This window comes from Xenopus laevis, chromosome 2L (assembly GCF_017654675.1).
Source record: "Xenopus laevis strain J_2021 chromosome 2L, Xenopus_laevis_v10.1, whole genome shotgun sequence".
NCBI classification, from domain to species: domain Eukaryota; kingdom Metazoa; phylum Chordata; class Amphibia; order Anura; family Pipidae; genus Xenopus; species Xenopus laevis.
Window position 1 is genome coordinate 40942240 of NC_054373.1, and position 19415 is coordinate 40961654.

At 38.0% G+C, this 19415-nt stretch overlaps 1 pseudogene; it reads right to left on the reverse strand.

Annotated features, from left to right (window-relative positions):
* The window catches only part of LOC108707448, a 173861-nt pseudogene that overhangs the window by 95438 nt on the left and 59008 nt on the right, over nucleotides 1–19415 (reverse strand).

Here is a 19415-nt window from a genome sequence, read left to right on the forward strand (position 1 = left end):
TGTGCAAAATAAAAATGTTTCTAATATAGTTAGTTAGCCAAAAATATAATGTATTAAGGCTAGAGTGAGTGGATGTCTAACATAACAGAACTTTCTGCTTTTCAGCTCTCTAACTCTGAGTTAGTCAGCGACTTTAATGGGAGCCACATGAGACATAACTGATCAGTGAGTTTGCAATTGATCCTTAGCATGCAGCTCAGATTCAAAAGCAACAGTTATGACTCATGTGCCCCCCTCAAGTCACTGATTGGTTACTGCCTGGTAACCAATCAGTGAAAACCAAGAGAGTTGCAAGCAGGAAGTAGTGTTCTGACTATTATGTTAGACATCCAGTCACTACAGACTTTATACATTACATTTTTAGCTAACTATATTAAAAACAGCCTATTTACCCTGTTTTTATTTTTATACTGAACAATTCCTTTAAAGGTTGCCCTGCAACAATCAATATACTGGCTATGTAATAAACATTTCTTAATGTTATTACGTGAATACAATTTCAATCAGGTTAAAAATCACAAACATGACTAGTTTTGCTTAAGTTCTAGTACAAATCGGCACTCCTTTCAGTGAATTCTGCCTTACAATACCTATATTTGATTCTAACTAGGGAACTAACGAAAGGAGGTTGCGTATATTTTATGACGATATCCACGAAGACATAATAAACAGCCACTGTTATGTGGAGTAGAATAAGCCTACTGTATAGAAATTAAGTATGATTACAAGAACAACTCATATTGTGAGGGAGAATCAGCCAAAACCTCAGTTCTACAAAAAATATTACCAAAAAGAACATCATTATTTATTTGTGGAACGCTAGTGATAAATTGGTTAAATAATCTCACCACAGAGCATAAACAAATGGACTTCTAGCTTCCCCACTCTCTATAAATCCTAATGAAAGATGCAGCAGATGATTATTTTTTAATTACTACTAGGTCAGGTCTCGCAGTTGAGCAAAGTGAAAACTTTGCAGCATAAGAAATCAACATTACCAATTAATACTCTTATTGCCCACTTTTAAATCAACTCTGCCTAATCATACTAACCTTTCCACTCCCCTGTTAACATACTGCCTGCCCTCCCCCCTGCATCCAAAGGAAAGTCCCATTAACAAGAAATTCCAGATGGAAGAGATTGTAGAGCAAGAGTTAGACCATCTGCAAATTGTCAAGTCTTTATGCAATTAGCTATCTTATTTACAACTGTAATGAAGCAAAAGTCAAGGATTTAGCATGGAACTGCTGATCTGTGTCTATATCATCTTCTTACTTGCTACCAATGACAGTTACGTTGATTTAAAAAAAAAAGAAAAGCCATCTGCTAAGTGTCCAAATTAGCTAAAAATAATTACTTTTTAATTTAGATAAAAGGAATGTATAGTCTCCAGTTTTCAAGGTTTTTTGCTAATACATGGCCCACTACCATGCCAAAACCTAGTGTGTGGCTGACAGTGGGGGGAATCTTGCAAGCTGGCCAATTTTGCTTTGTATTCCAAGGTCGATTTTGCATTTTTTTGGCATCACTTCATGGCAGTAAAGCACTCCAGGGACTTTCAAGTCTGAAGTGGAAAGACAGCAGGAGAGATAACATAACCAGACACGTTATTAAAAAGAGGAACAGGGAATGAGCAATAGAGAAGCTGTAACAATTCAAATGTGCTTCTAATTCAAAGCAAAGCCTATGCATTACAGATGAATAAAGTAAGTAGCAATTGACAGCTAAAGAACAAAGTCATTTCGCTATAGCAGTACACATTTTTATACTTCTCCCAGGCTGGCAAGTTTATATACTCTGTGGCTTTATGGAACAATTGAAGGGGTGGTTCGTCTTTAAGTTAACTTTTAGTATGTTACTGAATGACCATGACTGCATGTCTACGTCCAGTTTAGGTTTTCATTCACATTTCCCAAAATCTCTGCCTAATTGTCAAAGCCTGTTACACAGATATTTTTTTCTAACTTCCTCATAAAATTACATCAAAAATAAAGACTTACAAAAAGAGAAAAGTAAAAATTGATGATACCTCTGTAGTCTTTATCAAAGAATGCTTCAGCAGCAATACATTTTTACACCTATTTTACTGTGCTGCAGAATGGGTCACTGGTTTATAAATAACGCTATCAATACATTTTCCAGAATCACATGATATTCTAGACCCTAAGGGGCAAATTCACTAAAGGACGAAGCGCCTAACGCTAGCGTTAATTCGCTAGCGTATCGCATTTTCGTTAATTCGCCGATTCACTAACCGACACTGGCGTAAATTCGCTAGTGTTACTTCGCACCCTTACGCCTGGACGTAACTACGCAAATTCACTGACGGCGCATTTTTCTGAACGCTACCTTTTACGCCAGACCAGGCGAAGTGCAATAGAGTAGATAGGGATTGCTTAAAAAAAGCTGCCGTTTTTTCTTTTTTCATGGGTGATAGGCTGAAAAAGTTTGAAATTTTTTTTGGGGCTACCCTCCTTCCCCCCTACATTTCCTAACTCGTGGCAACTTAACTATACAGTGGGCACATGTGTAGGGCAAAATAAAAAATTTATTTGCTGTTTTGAAGGTTTCCCAGGCTTGTGTAGTGATGCTACATATACCTCCATTGTAACTTCAATTTGGCGCCACATGCAAATTAAGCAAGTAACTTCGCTTTTCTTGGCGAATTAACGCTAGTGCAATTTCGCAACCTTACGCTTCCCCTGAGCGCAACTTCAGTTTTTAGTGAATTTGCATAGCGCTGGCGAAAATACACCTGGCGAAGTGCGGCGAATCGGACGCTGGCGCAACTACGAATCTTAGTGAATTTGCCCCAATATCTGAGCAATAACCAAAGGGCTTGAAGGGCCTGATGTTTAAAAAGTATATTGGCATGCTCTAATTCTAAGGGTGGTGGCAGACGGAGAGATTAGTCGCCCAGCAATAAAGCTTCTCTACTTCGGGCGACTTATCTCCCCGAAATGCCTTCCTGCAGCGATTCATATTCTTGTCATTTCCGGAGTGAGGCGACTTCAGAAATCTGAAGCTATTCGTATGCCATCCGGTTGGCGTTTCGTATTCTTGCTTGTGGGAAGGCATTTCGGGGAGATTAGTCGTCCGAATTAGAGAAGATTTTTCTACCCATCTGCCACCACCCTAAGATCTAATTTTATCAAAAGAAAGTGATGTCCTTTCCATTTAGAAATGCTTTCTTTGCTACTCTGCCTCGCATTTCTTTTAGGGCTCTTACACACGGCCATTCCAACCTGCGCTCCCCTGCGTTCCGTTTTGTGGCGTTCAGCCGCAGGGGAGCGCAGGAATAGACGCAAGTCATTATTTGAAATGGGGCTGTACTCACTCAGGCGCGTGTAGGCGCCGAACGCAGGTTCAGACGCAACATGCTGCATTTTTCCTGCGTTTGGCGCCTACACGCGCCTGAGTGAGTACAGCCCCATTTCAAATAATGACTTGCGTCTATTCCTGCGCTCCCCTGCGGCTGAACGCCAAAAAACGGAACGCAGGGGAGCGCAGGTCGGAATGGCCGTGTGTAAGAGCCCTTATGTTGGTTGAAAAAAAGTTCTAAAGTGAACAAGTGTCTGAACACAGTGAAAAATATCAGGATGCCACAAACCCTCAAAGCTGTTATCTTAGATTTGTGGAATTAAAACAGATTCCAGAAAAACTTAGAGTGAACACATTCTGACTTTCTGACTTAGAACTCCAAGGTGACTTATTTTCCTTAAATACAATTTAGCAGAGCATTTATTCTCCTATATAATCTAAATCGTATCAACACTTGTATCGACATTAACATGGACCCACTGTCAGAGAATTGCACCGACAGCAATTTTAAGAAGCTGAAAATTGAGATCTGCTTTCCAAGCATCAGCAAGATGAGCATTGACAAAGGTTCTATTGCTTTTAGTGTGACATCACACCCATGTTAGTGTCAATGGCAGTGAGGATTGAAATATCATCTATGTTCTTGCCAAATCAGAGGCTACACAATTTTTGGGTTGACATTCCTCATGGCAGTGCACTAACAGGACCATTGAGAAAAGCCCATACAATAGATTATAAAAGATCTAGTGATGTGCTTAATACAATTAAGTTGTCTTTGATTTAATTTTAGTCTACAAATAAGGGGCATATTTATCAAAGAATGAAGAGAGGGATAACCAAGATCAAAAAGCAATGGAGCTACAAGGGTTACCTTCAATATGATAGGGTTGCCGTAGATACCTCAATATGATAGGGTTGCCGTAGATATGAGGTTGCAGAGAATGCTGCATTCTAGCCTAGCCATTTGTCAGGTGTTATTTATCCATAAGATGAGAAATGTATGTTTTAAACTAGAGAGTCATTTATCATTCCTTTTATATTTATTTTCTTAATCTATCACACAATGAACCCTGTTGGATCCAATCCTACTAGCTGAATGAAAAAAGAAACTCTTTTCAGATGATACTGTCCAACTGTCATCATATTCCTCTGCACAAACGCCTGTGGTGTGAATGAGGAATGAATCAAGGAATAATGATTGTATCAGATGCTTATAAACTCTGCTAATGGTGTGTGGGTTTCAGAGTTAAAAGCTGCAAAAAGCCTTATCAGTTAAGGAGTTAAGAATGGACATAATTACGCACTACGGTTAGCAGGTCAGTTCAAGGAAACTTACAGAGCCATCAAAAACATTGTCATAAATGTTCTCCGAAGAATTTGAACCTTTCACAGTCTGTGATTTGGGAAGGACCTCCCAGCAACGCATCATTTTCCTCGTCCTGCTGGTAGTGACGGTGAACCCGGAAGTGGGAAGGGTCAAGCCCTTAAAAAATAAGAAAACAAACTCCCATGATTTCCAAAATATATAAAACATACTTTCTTCAAATAAGCGAAAATAGTAGATTCAGTTCATTCGACTTTAACCACCGTTTCTGCCCAATGAAGCATTATATTCAGCAGAAAAGATATGGTAAATAATTGATCAGACACAGGTCGCTGCTGCAAAAGTTGAGGTTTTTTAATTGACACATGACATGTTTCGAGCAAGAGCGCTTTTCCAAATGTTGACACTTGAACATATAAAAAATAAATCATGAAGACAAATTGAAAAGTTGTTTAGAATTGGATATTCTATAAAAGACCACATTGGTTTTCATAAGAACATCGTAACTGTCTGGTACTGATCATGACTGCAAAATGAGCCATTTAATGCAAGGAGGGAGGCAGGGATCTGGTGTATGGCAGAGGATTTTAATTTTTATTAAAAATCTTTTGTTAAATACTAAGAGCTGCAAAAATAAAGCAGACATTAATACAAATCAAGGCTATTTCAACACATTTTTACAGCCATGGCCCTACCTTTTCACTCATCATTCCAAACAAGCCACCCAAGTCTGAACATACAAGAGTTGTGGCACTCTAGTTACATGCTTTATTATAGAGTTCTATGCTAAACTGCAAAAATGGTTTGAATGTTCCATTAAACGGAGAATGCCGACGTAGAAAAGGTGCTAATTGGAAGAAAAACTCTTAACCTAAATGCTAAATATCTGAAGGCGAACACAAATAGTGAACAAATGAATAATGAAATGCTGGTTCTTTTCTTGACACAGCCTACACAACTAGATTTTAGAGTATTTCCCTCATTTAATCTGTCACTGAAAAGCAGTTAGAAATGAAGAGGGGGAACGGGTTTTCTAGAATTTGCTGCTAATACACAGAACTCAAAGGTATCTTATTATTATTTTGAGAGCTGAATTTAACCCTTGTGCTGATTTGCAAGGCTCAGTACTATTTACTACGAATCATAAAACAAATTTCTCAATCTAATTTGCATATATTCAAGGTGTTAAAGTCCTAGCAAATTAAGAAACAGTATTTGATGGTTAAGGCAACGGGCATGTTCATTTCTGAGATTAATAAATTTAAGCGCAATTTAATGCAGATTTGTGGTTTCTTGTGTAATTGAAAGCAGTGTGTTCCCATACTGTGTGGATGCTCCAACGCCCAGGAGCCTGGAGCTCTGGCTGGAGGAAAATGTCTCATTGCTCTGCTGAGACAACTGAAAGCCAAAGCTTGAAGTTCTTTTAGGATGAGGTCTGGACTTATACTTAACAAAGCTAAATCATTATACTTATACTTAACAAAGCTAAATCATTATATTCATCTCTCTTTAACTTTGTTATGAGTAAGTGAAAAAAAGTTCAACTTCAACAAATACCGTTAAACAAAAAGAAAAAGGTATATACACACAACTATGCACATATATCACCAGGAATCAATTTCCCAAGTGTGACACTTGTCCAAAATATTGGAGTTTTGTTGCAATAACCTGGCAGGTATCTGCAGGCCTGTCTCACTCCAGAAAATCGTGTTTCTACATGCTTGTAGAGGGGGAAAAGGACCACAGTAAATATTTACAGATGATGACACGTCACTGCAACAATATCCTGACAAATAAAAATAAAAACTGGGTTAATAGATAGGCCATGCAAAATAAAATTTGTTTCTAATATAGTTAGTTAGCCAAAAATTTAATCTACAAAGCCTGGAGTGACTGGATGTGTAACATAATAGCCAGAACATTACTTCCTGCTTTTCAGCTCTCTAACCCCGAGTTAGTCAGCGATTTAAAAGAGGGCCCACATGGGACATAACTGTTCAGTGAGTTTGCAACTGATCCTCAGCATGCAGCTCAGTTTCAAAAGCAAACAGTTATGACCAATGGGTCCCACCTAAATTCGTTGATTGGTTACTGCCTGGTAACCAATCAGTGGAAACCAAGAGAGCTGCAAAGCAGGAAGTAGTGTTCTGGCTATTATGTTATCCAGTCACTCCAGCCTTTATACATTAAACTTTTGCCTAACTACCCTCGTTAAGAACATTTTTTTATTTTGCACAGCCTATCTATTTACCTAGTTTTATTTTTACACTGAACAATTCCTTTAAAGAGTAAAATAGCACAGCCAAATTATTCATATGTAGGAATGAACGTCAATGATGATGCTGTCCCTTGAAATAAAAATAACTAGAACACTCATTTACAGCTTATTCAAAAACTGAAAAATGTCATCTCTGGAATGGAACCAGTAATGCGGCATTGCTGTTTTTTCCCCCATGCTCTCCACATCATCTCTCTTCAGATCTCCCTTTTATCCTTTGTGCCTCTTGACCATCTTACTATTTAATTTCGACACTCTTTTCTTACTCTTTTCAGCACTCTCCAAATGCCCTTTTCGATGCAGCTTGCTTTCCTCCTTCCTTCTGATCTCCCCTTTATTTCTATTTGCTCCTTTGCACTGCCTCTCATTTGCTTTTTTTTTTCTCACTTTTCTTACCCACACTGCTTCTCTTTATGTCCTTCACCACCAATAACTGCCCAATCACAAAGTTCTAAGATCAGCTCTTTAGTAATCTGTTAGAAAAATCTGCCAATGACCATTCAGGGTTCAGAGGAATGTGATAAGTTTTATACTCGCTGCGAGGGGACAAGCAATACAGAAGTAAGCTGCAGGTTGACCAGCTAATACAGAAAGTAGCTGGCTTTTTATAGATACTGTAAAATGTTACAATCTTTCTGCAGCTGATCTGGCCCCACGTTCACATCATTTATTCAGGGGACAGTTAGCTGCGTGCAAATGCACTGTTTCAAATTATCACAAAGACTTGTTATTGTTAAAGAAGCTACAATTATCACAAGGACATGTTATTGGTAAAATAAGATACATTTCACATATCATGCGTTTCAAGTATTAACTCAAGAATTTCCTTACATAATCTGTCTCCCAATACCCCATTTATCAGTGGACATCGACAATGCACTGGAATGGAAGGAATATTAAAATATTGCAAAGCACTTTTGTGGCAAGGATAAGACTGGTAACAGGAGCTGTTCAGTGCCAAACCAAGCTATAGGAATTACAAAACCAATGAATTAATTAGCTGTGCACTGTAAACAAATTTTTAGGGATGCACTGAATCGACTTTTTGGGATTCAGCGAATCCATCATGAAAGATTTGGCTGAATACTGAACTGAATCTGAATCCTAATTTTCAAATGCAAGGGGCAGTAAAGGAAAATGGGGGGGGATTTTTTTACTTCCTTGTTTTGTGATGAATAGTCACGCGATTTCCCTTCCCATCCCTATTTTATATATGCAAATTAGGATTCAGATTCAGTTCGGCCAGGCACAAGGATTCGTCCGAATCCGAATGCTGCTGGAAATCCTGAACCGAATCCTGGATTCGGTGCAATCCTACTAATTTTTAACTCGGAGCATCATTATGGCTAACCATTACTTACAAAAGCAATATAACTAAATCAAGTTTAACAATATTAATAAGTTATACCAATTAGGCAATGTCTCAAAATATTTTAAAGATTTTTCCCCCATCCAAACCCATAGTATGGAGCAGCAAAGCCAAGATACCAAAATATTTATCAGTTCATTGGCTCAACTAAGAGGCAGGCAGGCTGCATCCACCTGTTGTAGAGCTGTTTGCTAAACAAAGCCTTAACACAGAGCTGTCAGGAGGGCACTTGGGGGGACGGACATCTGCATCTATTACTTTGGAGACTGCGACAATAGAAGCTGAAGACCCTGGAAAACTGTCCAAGGAACAACTTCATTTCTTCAGCCAGCCTCATTATCACTTCATGACACTGACAAAGCCAATTGAGCCTGTAAATTATTTCAGATTTACTCTACAGATCATGGCAGTTTCTATCAATTAGCCCTGCAGATAGCAGATAACCTTTTACAGCGTGGGCCACCCTTGGAGAGGGAAATGGAATCTTTTTTTCTATAAGGATAAAGGCACAAGTTACTGTGTGTTTGATGCCAACAAGAGAAAAAAGAGGGAAAAAAAGAATACATAAAATGTATTGTAAATTAAATCAAATTATTTTTAAAAGTCTATTTTTGTCAACCATAAACTGCTATAATTCAGCAATGCAGGACATTAAGAGAAACTCAAATGGATCCTCCAAAAACAGAAGGTTAAAATAGAAAACTTAACATTTCAAGTTAAAATGTCCATTTCAAAAAGGAACACATATATACAGATTATATATACAGATTATCACTATAAAGTTCACAATAATTATCTGAAAGGAGTTTATTTATTTTAATAGTTTACTGTATCTATCGCTGCCATCTAGAGGGAACGATCTTAATTCCTTTTAACCTCTTCCTCTATACCACAGCATATACTGCTTGTCTATGTAAAGCAATTGCTATTCACCATGTAGATTGTTCTATTATCACAAACAAACAATCTACCGCTGTACTGTAGAACCTAAAAAAGACTTAAAGGGATACTGTCATGGGAAAAAAAAAAAATTCAAAATGAACCAGTTAATAGTGCTGCTCCAGCAGAATTCTGCACTGAAATCCATTTCTTAAAAGAGCAAACAGAATTTTTTATATTCAATTTTGAAATCTGACATGGGGCTAGACATATTGTCAATTTCCCAGCTGCCCCAAGTCATGTGACTTGTGCTCTGATAAACTTCAATCACTCTTTACTGCTGTACTGCAAGTTGGAGTGATATCGCCCCCAGGTTTACTTACCTACCTGTCATTGCAGCATTCCATAGTATCGGAACGACTCTAAAGCATATTTTGCCCATACTGCAAAATAGAAACCGCAGCTTTAGTGTGTATATAATTCAGGAAAAATAGAATTATATATATTTCAACAGTACAAGCTAGCCTTGTGCAATTGAAGCAATAATCTTGGGCAGACTGTGTCAAAGATAAAGGAGTACTCATACTGTCGATTCCCAATGATTCCTACAGAAATGCATTTTTAGATCAAACAAATTCCAGCGTCTTTCCTTTGTGAAGTCCATTTACAAAGCTCAAGGGCAGCCTCTTAAGGGTACTGCCATTAACTCAGACTTCTTGCTTTGCCCACAGTCTCGTTCAAGAGTTGGAAAAAATTTGCATATCTTTGCATCTGAATGGAAAACTAAAAATATCACTCAGATTTACAGGAAAATCTAAAAATATAAAATGAAATCTTGGTGTGTACTTTGTCGAAGCTTGAACATGTTAGGTAATTTAAAGGAGAAGGAAAGGTAGTTGTGCAGTAAAACTACTATATATTGACCATGTTTGTCCCAACTTAACCATTATATTTATTCTAACGAATTTGTTGTTATTGCCCATTGATGCGCTTGTGATCCTGCCTAGATTGCGGTCACCATCCTTCTGGGGCATTGGATAGAACTAAGAAACTGAAATTATGTGATGTAGGACAGGTACACGGCAGAACAAAAATGATTGAAGGCAAACCATTAAAAGGGTGGTTCACCTTTAAGGTAGCTTTTTTTATGTTATAGAACTGCAAATTTTAAGCAACTTTTCAATAGGTTTTGATTATTTCTTTTATAGTTATTTGCCTTTTTCTTCTGACTCTTTGCAGCTTTCAAATGAGCGCAGGGTCGGACTGGGGGGCCCAGGGCCCACTGGGACTGCTGTCCAGGGCCCCCCTCTGCCCCCCCCCCCGCCCCCCTACTGCAATGCTTAGGCGCCGCTCAGCGCGAATGGTGCCACACGCATGTGCAAAAGACGTCACTCAGCACGCATGTGTAGACACGCTGCACATCACCTACATTTTTTTCTTATTTGGTTGGAAACTGAATAGTGAGAGAGTTAGTCTGGCCCGGCGGGGGCCCATGAGGGTCGGGTAGGGGTTCTTTCCCGGTGTCCCGCCAGGCCAATCCGACCCTGAAAGACTACAAATGTATTGTTATTGTTACTTTTTATTACTGATCCTTCTATTCAGGCCTCTCCTATTCATATTCCAGTCTCTTATTCAAATCAATGCATGGTTGCTAGGGGAATTTGGACCCTAGTTACCAGATTGCTTAAGATGCAAATTGAAGAGCTGCTGAATAAAAAGCTAAATAACTCAAAAACCACAAATAATGAAAACAAATCGCAAATTGTCTCAAAATATCGCTCTCTACATTATACTAAAAATTATCTCAAAGCTGAGCAACCCCTTTAATCAGATGGTGGTGTTATGAATACGGTTTACTCTTTATTATATGGCAAACAAAACTAAAGATTAATCATGTTTGACCTTCCTTCACCTGAAAAGGTTTAAATCTGTAATATGTAACATAATATCAGATTTACCTAAATTTTAGATTTGGTGAGGACTGGATGTTCTGATATTGAAAACTACAGATTTGTAAGTAAAAGTCTTGTCTGCCTGGGAATCTTGGAAAATACAGCAAAGGCCAAAAACACAAAAACATTGTAGGAAACTCCCACACAAGATATTCATTGCTTATTTTAAAGGAAAAGGAAAGCTGCCAAGGCAGTTTATTGCCAATAGGTTAGGGACAATAATGCAAGCTAGAATGCTATGATTATTCAGTAGAATGCTTTACCATACCCGAGTAAATAACTCTAGAAGCTCTCTCTGTTTGTTTAGGATAGCAGCTGCAGTATTAGCTTGGTGTGACATCACTTCCTGCCTGAGTCTCTCACTGCTTACTCATAGCTCTGGGCTCAGATTACAGCATGGGGGAGGGAGACGGTTGGGGGAGAGAGGAGCAAACTGAGCATGCTCAAGCCTTTGCCCTGGAGATTTAAGATGAAAGAAGGAAATCCACTACAGAGAGAGGTGGGGGAGAAGAGACATAAAATTGACCAGAATGAGAGAATTTATTAGATCGGGAAAGATGGTCTCACTTCCTGAAATACAAGAATGGTGGGGGCCCCATTTGGGAGACCAATGGCGATATAACCAACTTTCACATTATATCAGTAAGTTAGATAAGTATAATTGGGAAAGACCCCTAACCCAATGGGAACAGGTGATGGAGATGGAAGGGGAGATTGAGAAACCCCTTTCAAAAATTTATAATATCTTAACAACACAACAAGAATATAATTTCTCCTCGCTCAGCCGAGAATGGGAGAAGGAATTGGGAATAACAATTAAAGAGCAAGAGTGGGTTAAGATATTAAAGTATAACAACAGAATGACGAAGGTTTCAAAAACGCAAGAAGCTATATATAAACTGATAACAAAATGGCACTATACTCCTAGTAAAATCAATAAAATGTTCCCACAAACATCAGACATATGCTGGAGATGTAAAGAAGTGGTAGGGAATCATATACATATGTGGGTATCGTGCCCATTATTGGATGTTTTTTGGAGTCAGGTACTGGAAAAGTATATATAAAATTACCGGGTTTAGAATGCAGAGGGGGGACAGTACACTGATATTATTTAATTTAAATAAAGAGAAACATACAATGCTAGAAGACCCCCTTACCTTTCAATTAGCGCAGACCGCAAATTCGATAATCCCGAGGAATTGGAAATCTGAAAAACCCCCGTCATACGAGGATTGGCTGAGAGCTGTAAAAGAAATAAGCCTATTAGAGGAGTTAACCCACATATACCACAATACTAGTCAGAAATATTGGAAAATATGGTCTCCCTGGCATAGATATATGAAAGACCTTATCAGGATGGATTAAAAGACGAATAAATGGAGCGAAATGTTGTAAATGCATTATATAAACCATTTGCGTGGATACATGTAAGTGTAACTTTATCACCCTTGTCATTTCCCCTTTTTTTTTTTTTTTTCTTTCTGTACCCTTGTTGGAAAACTGAAAATAAAGAAATTTTAAAAAAAGAAATCCACTACAGAAGCCCATGAGTACACAATAGAAGGAAATAAATGTGGTGTTTCTTTTGACAGAGAATTTAGAGCAGCATTACTTTGAGGGTTTACTGGTGTATTTATATAGATCTTTCTGATACAGCTTACTTAGTTTTAATTTTTCCTTCTCCTTTGAGTGAAGATTTGGAACCATGTACCCAGCTCAAGGAGAGGCACTTTCCATGAACCACCTCAAGGGGAGGCATTAACATACTTACCTAACCACATTGCAATTAGTGCAGAATCAATGCCATCAATGGGCTCACAGATCTGAACCACTACTGGGTAGACTTGCTATGACAGGTAGTATTGGGTGTCAATGGAAAGGTTCTCTTGTTTTTGCAGCTGCTCTGGAGCATATGCTCTCTGGCTGGCACTAAGATTTGATCCATCCTACATGAAAGGGGAATAAACATACACAGTCTATTTTAGAAAGCATGGAACAGCAGATTTATGCATCATGTCACTCGTAAGGTCATAAACAGGTGCTGAAGGACATATATATATATTATATACACACACACAATATATTCATTTAGTACTGTATGACTTTTTTTGCAAACAAGCCAATGAACATTACGATTTACAATTAAACATTATGAAAATATTACACGTGATTGTTAAATATTTGTAGCATAATTCCAGCATACAAATGAACAGTGTGCAATGTGGAATTGGATAAATCTGGTATCATCTTGCGCCAAATGTTCTGGCAGTAAATGGTAGACAATTTAATATCATCTGAGATCCCCAATATTCCTCCAACAAAAACATATGCTGCTCGGAATAGTACATATTGTTCACATCAGGGTACAAAAAAATTATATGAAATTTGCTATGGCATTCGGCAAACTATGATATGGTGATGAAGAAATCAACATAGAAAAATAAAAACCATTCAAAAATGCAATTAACTTGGTTCCAAACATATTTAGTACAAAACATATTTCTAACTGATAAATAATGTAGCAATTATGCATTGCTACTAAAATAATAAGGGGCCGATTCACTAACTTTGAGTGAAGGATTCGAAGTAAAAAAACGTCGAATTTCGAAGTGTTTTTTGGGCTACTTCGGCCATCGAATGGGCTACTTCGACCTTCGACTACGACTTCGAATCGAAGGGTTCGAACTAAAAATCGTTAGACTATTCGACAATTCAGTAGTCAAAGTACTGTCTCTTTAAGAAAAAACTTCGACCCCATAGTTCGCTATCTAAAAGCTACCAAACTCAATGTTAGCCTATGGGGAAGGTCCCCATAGGCTTTCCTAAGTTTTTTGATCGAAGGAATAATCCTTCGATCGTTCGATCGCACTATTTTCCCTAAAATCCTTCGACTTCGATATTCAAAGCCGAAGGATTTTAATTCCCAGTCGAATATCAAGGGTTAATTAACCCTCGATATTCGACTCTTTGTGAATCGGCCCCTAACATTCTAATATTTAAGAATATATTCTAATACAATTCTTAACTATAAATATTCTTAAACAATTGATTTTAGAAAAGAGACAGAGAGTGACTTCATGTAGGCAAAATCCAATAATCAAGTTTGCAACCACGTTGTATTCTGCTTAACTCAAAAACAGTTAAGTAACTAAACAACTTGGCTAGGGGGCTTAAAAGAGAACTAAACCCTAAAAATTAATAAGGCAAAAAATGCCATATTTTATATAATGACCTTATTGCACCAGTCTAAAGTTTCAGCTTCTCAATAGCAGCAATGATCCAGGACTTCAAACTTGTCACAGGGGGTCACCATCTTGGAAAGTGTCTGTGACACTCACATGCTCAGTGGGCTCTGAGCAGCTGTTGAGAAATTAAGTTTAGGGATCCTCACTAATTATCAAGCAGAAAATTAGGTTGGCCTGTAATATAAGCTGATGCTACAGGGCTGATTATTAAATTCTGATGCTAGTTGCACTGGCTTCTGTGCTGCCATGTAGTAATTATCTGTATTAAAGGATAAGTAAACCTTTGAAATAAGTGAATGTAGAATTGATGAGGGTGCTATTCTAAGCCCTTTTGTCATTTACATTCATTATTTATTTTCTTTTTATTCCAAGATATTAAGGGATACATGTGCTGTTAATATGAATGAATTTTGTTCCAACAGCACCACCTGCTGGTCATTTTCCCATTAGTCTGACCACCAAGTAGTCAAGGAAGTTGTCAGGAGAAAGAGGCTGCTCTGATGTTCTTCTGCTTAGGAAAACAATTAGAAACCTTTATCAAATCCTTACTAAGCAGAAGAACATCAGAGCAGCCTCTTTCTTTCTTTCTTTTCTTCCTTGACTGCTTGGTGGTCAGACTGGTCAGAAACTGTTGGAACAAAATTCATTCATATTAACAGCACATGTATCCCTTCATATCTTGCAATAAAAAGAAAATAAATAATGAATGTAAATGACAAAAGGGCTTAGAATAGCACCCTCATCAATTTTACAATCACTTATTTTATATGTTTACTTATCCTTTAATTACTAAACAGCCTTATATTGTGACATTTATATTCTACGTGTACTGTATATTGTGAGTGGGTCCCTAAGCTCAGTAAGTGACAGCAGCACAGAGCACATGCAGCGAATCAGCAAAAAAGAAGATGGAAGCTACTGGGGCATCTTTGGAGACACAAATATTTACTGGTAAATTGCTTGGGCTGGTATAGAAGCCTAAAACATAATGTACAACATTTCTAGCCTACTTCTTTAGTTAAGCTTTAGTTCTTATTTAATAATGCTCATGAAAAAAAATCAGTAGGTCAGAATCTGAGATTGTACCCTATAGGCCCACTAAAAAGCCTCTGAGGCTGCGCTCACACAGTTGACAGTCTCCATAGATGACCAAATGGAGACCACATTAATTTTCTAAGTTATGGAACCTGCCCAAATGTTTTGTTATTCATAACTTTAATTACAGACACAGTACAAAGGAAGTCCCTGTCTGTAAAGCCTACATGGGGAAGATTTGTATAGGTCCTGGTATCCTTATCTGCAAATTAGATATTCAGAAAGTTCCAAAAGTAGATTTTAAGCAAAAAATTTAAATTGTCGAACATGGTTTCTTTTTGACTGTAATAATAATAATACAGTACCTTGTACTTGATGGTAATTAAGTTGCATAAATCCATATTGGTGTCAAAACAAACCTATTGGGTTTAACACTTAAATGTTTTTATTAGACTTAATGGTGAACCAAAATACAGAAAAAAAACCTGGAAAATCTGAGGTACAAAGCATTGTTGACAATTGATCCCATACTTGTAGTAGAATCTAGAGATAGTTTAACCGACTGTATTTGTGCAATATATTAAGACCGTCACAACTTTCTAGTTACGTTGCAGGCAGTTTGAGTACATTAAATTACTGCCCCAAGTACAACTGTAACTTTATTTTTTTTTTTAAATAAACATTTAAGCAGGAAAAAAACTTCATATATGAAGGGGCCGATTCACCAAGGGTCGAATATCGAGGGTTAATTAACCCTCGATATTCAACTGGGAATTAAAATCCTTTGACTTCAAATATCGAAGTCGAAGGATTTTAGCGCAAATAGTTCGATCGTCCGATCGAAGGAATAATCCTTTGATCAAACGATTAAATCCTTCGGATCGAACGATTTGAAGGATTTTAATCCAACGATCAAAGGATTTCTTCAATATTTCAATTTCAACAATATTATCACGTGGCTGGTCAGACAGAATCTGATTAATAACATAACTGAAACACAGAAAAACATAAAACATGTTACAGACTAATACTCTGCTTGCTCTATGCTCCCTGTGTGTGCCATACTCTGCCTGTGTGTGCCATACTCTGCTTGCCCAGTGCTGCTTGAGTGTGCCATTCTCTGCTTGCCCTATGCTCCCTGTGTGCCATACTCTGCCTGTGTGTGCCATACTCTGCTTGCCCAGTGCTGCTTGATTGTGCCAAACTCTGCTTGCCCTATGCTACCTGTGGGATGTAAGTCTGGTAGGGTTTGTTCTGGGGGTTTGTTAGCATTTGGAAATACTTGTTAGGGGCCCCTACAATGTTTAATCATGTGTTGAGGGTGCTGTATTATCCACAGGGGAGGATGAGGCATATGGATTTAAGGGTAAGTTTTAACATAACTTACATTTTTCACATATGAGTGATGAGGGATATCTCTGCAGTGAGCACCAACCATTTAGTTTTTTGGTGTGCTACCACTGTTAATGTGGATATGATAAAAGTTCTTGCAATAACGTGGCTGTGGTTTAAAAGGGGGAGTGGTCAACACTGACTTCCATTATCAGCCCTCCACCACATAGGCCAGAAAAATTTCGGCCCTTGATACCATAGAATTTGAACAGCACTGCTTTACTGTATATATAGTACTTGGACTCAACCACTGTCGATGCTTTAAAAAGCCTACACAAAAGAAATTATATGTGCACAGAACCTACAGAATAATAAGAGAGACCACGGAACGCCTTGCCCTACAGAGTCTACAATAGTACATTTTTTTAAGCACAGGCTCAAAAGGTTTAATGGAGAAGGAAAGGCTAAAATTAAGTAAGCTCTTAAAAGGCTAAAATTAAGAAAGGTCTATATAAATACATCAGTAAACCCTCAAAGTAATGCTGCTCTGAGTCCTCTGTCACCACATTTCTTTCCTTCTATTGTGTACACATGGGCTTCTGTATCAAACTTCCTGTTTTCAGCTTAATCCTCCAGGGCTAGGGCTTGAGCATGCTCAGTTTGCTCCTCTCTCCCTCTCCCCCACCCTGCTGTAATCTGAGCCCAGAGCTATGAGTGAGCAGGGAGACTCAGGCAGGAAGTGATGTCCCACCAGCTGCTATCCTAAACAGAAAGTTTTTAGAGACGTTTAATCAGGTATGGTAAAACATTCTACAGAATAAATATAGTATTATAGCTTGTGGCTAATCTATTGGCAATATACTGCTTCATTAGCTTTCCTTCTCCTTTAAGCAGTTCACTGTAGATGCCAAGTTTACATAGAAATACTCAAAACAGTTTTTCCATTATACTTAAAACTTACTTTCCAGCTTGTTTAGCAAGTTCACTCCAGTCTCTTCTGACAATATCGAGACCTTTAGCAACATACTTTCCATCACCTGTAGGGTCCACTGAAAGACCAGCATACTTTTTTTTCTTAAAGGGATCCTGTCATCGGAAAACATGTTTTTTTCAAATCACATCAGTAAATAGTGGTACTCCAGTAGAATTCTGCACTGAAATCCACTTCTCAAAAGAGCAAACAGATTTTTTTATATTCAGTTTTGAAATCTGACATGGGGCTAGACATTTTGTCAATTTCCCAGCTGCCCCTGGTCATGTGATTTGTGCCTGCACTTTGGGAGAGAAATGCTTTCTGGCAGGCTGCTGTTTTTTCTTCTCAATGTAATTGAATGTGTCTCAGTGAGACATGGGTTTTACTATTGAGTGTTGTTCTTATATCTACCAGGCAGCTGTTATCTTGTGTTAGGGAGCTGTTATCTGGTTACCTTCACATTGTTCTTGTGTTTGGCTGCTGGTGGGAAAAGGGAGGGGGTGATATCACTCCAACTTGCAGTACAGCAGTAAAGAGTGATTGAAGTTTATCAGAGCACGTCACATGACTTGGGGCAGCTGGGAAATTGACAATATGTCTAGCCCCATGTCAGATTTCAAATTTGAATATAAAAAATCTGCTCTTTTGAGAAATGGATTTCAGTGCAGAATTCTGCTGGAGCACTATTAACTGATTCATTTTGAAAAAAAAATTTTTCCCATGACAGTATCCCTTTAAGTAGCAAGAGAGATTTAAAGGTGCCATCAATGTCAATCTCCAACAGTTTGTATGGTTTGTTTATCTCACTTTTTACCTGTAAAAGAGAATAAAACACATTCTTATACTTGCTTAGTGTGATGGATCACGGTGCATTTTGACTGCAGCAATTTTCTCAGGGATAATAGCAAAGAAAAAGCCCATCATTCCTAGAAGCAGCCCCCCATAATGCTCTATGGGAGCCAGTTACATAGCCAGTAGATGTGATAATCATTAGAAAGTAAAGCTCCAGTTCCCTAAACATTGACACATTTATTTCCTACTTAGCTTTGTTGTGAATATTTAACTTTCCAGCACAGCTAGTCCTAACCGGTACATTAAACATATTTTAAAATATCTCAAAAGTATTTCTATAGGTGCCATCATCACGTTATAAACAGAAATATACTATTTTAAGGCAGACATACCCTCTTGATAACCATACTAGGATACTAAAAATGCAGTCTAGCAGAAGAAATCTCTACAAATTAGCATTTCACCAACAAAGGACATTTTTAAAAGAACGTATCACCAATTTTATGGACTTGAACGTGCCCAAAATGAATTTTTACAGAAAATGAAAACTCATTCTCCCATCTGCTGATGTACTATGTGGGTCAATGCACCATGTATCCTGCTGTTTCAATCATTCACGCTGTTAGCAACAGAAAAGTCCAATGTCCATGGTATATAGAGATCAGGATTGTCCATACAGCAAACACATACCGAAAATCATACAAACTGTTTTATCAGCTTAACTCTCAAGACTCTATAGAGATTTTAGGGGCGCGGCATGTTGCCCAACCACACCCACATTGGTGCAGAATTCTGCACTGAAATCCATTTCTCAAAAGAGCAAACAGATTTTTTTTATATTCAATTTTGAAATCTGACATGGGGCTAGACATTTTGTCAATTTCCCAGCTGCCCCTGGTCATGTGACTTGTG